Genomic DNA, 891 nt, shown 5'->3' on the forward strand with positions numbered 1-891 from the left:
ATCATTTTGCCCAACCTGGGGCTTGAACCCACAACCCTGAGATTAAAAGAATCTCCTGTCCTGGAGAGCTGTTGCCAGTCAGTGCAGACATACTGAGCTAGATGGACCAACAGCCCGACTTGGCCTAAGGTAGATTCATAGCTGTCAGCTTTTCCCTTTTCTTGCGAGGAATCCTATTCAGAATAAGGGAATTTCCCTTTAAAAAAAGGGAAACGTTAACAGCTATGGGTCCTAATGTCCCTGGTGCGGTTTTGAACCATGATGTGAAATCGATTCCTTCTCCCTCCAGTGGCAGTTCCCTGCTTGCCTCCTACTCTGCCTTTGTTGTTGTTTAGTTATTTAGTCGTTTAGTGGTGTCTGACTCTTCGTGACCCCCTGGACCAGAGCACGCCAGGCACTCCTGTCTTCCACTGCCTCCGCAGTTTGGTCAAACTCATGCTGGTAGCTGCGAGAACACTGTCCAACCATCTCGTCCTCTGTCGTCCCCTTCTCCTTGTGCCCTCCATCTTTCCCAACATCAGGGTCTTTTCCAGGGAGTCTTCTCTTCTCATGAGGTGGCCAAAGTATTGGAGCCTCAGCTTCAGGATCTGTCCTTCCAGTGAGCCCTCAGGGCTGATCTCCTTAAGAATGGAGAGGTTTGATCTTCTTGCAGTCCATGGGACTCTCAAGAGTCTCCTCCAGCACCACAATTCAAAAGCATCCATTCTTCTGCGATCAGCCTTCTTTATGGTCCAGCTCTCACTTCCATACATCACTACTGGGAAAACCAGAGCTTTAACTATACGCACCTTTGCATATATACTCTGCCTTTGGAAAGGGTTAAGAAAAAGGAGAAGATGGAGCCCAGCTTCCTAGAAAGGCTGCCGAGAAGGAGGGATGCCAAAAGGACCT

Source organism: Podarcis liolepis (assembly GCF_965112155.1).
Source record: "Podarcis liolepis genome assembly, chromosome: 2".
In the NCBI taxonomy this organism is placed as follows: Eukaryota; Metazoa; Chordata; class Lepidosauria; order Squamata; family Lacertidae; genus Podarcis; species Podarcis liolepis.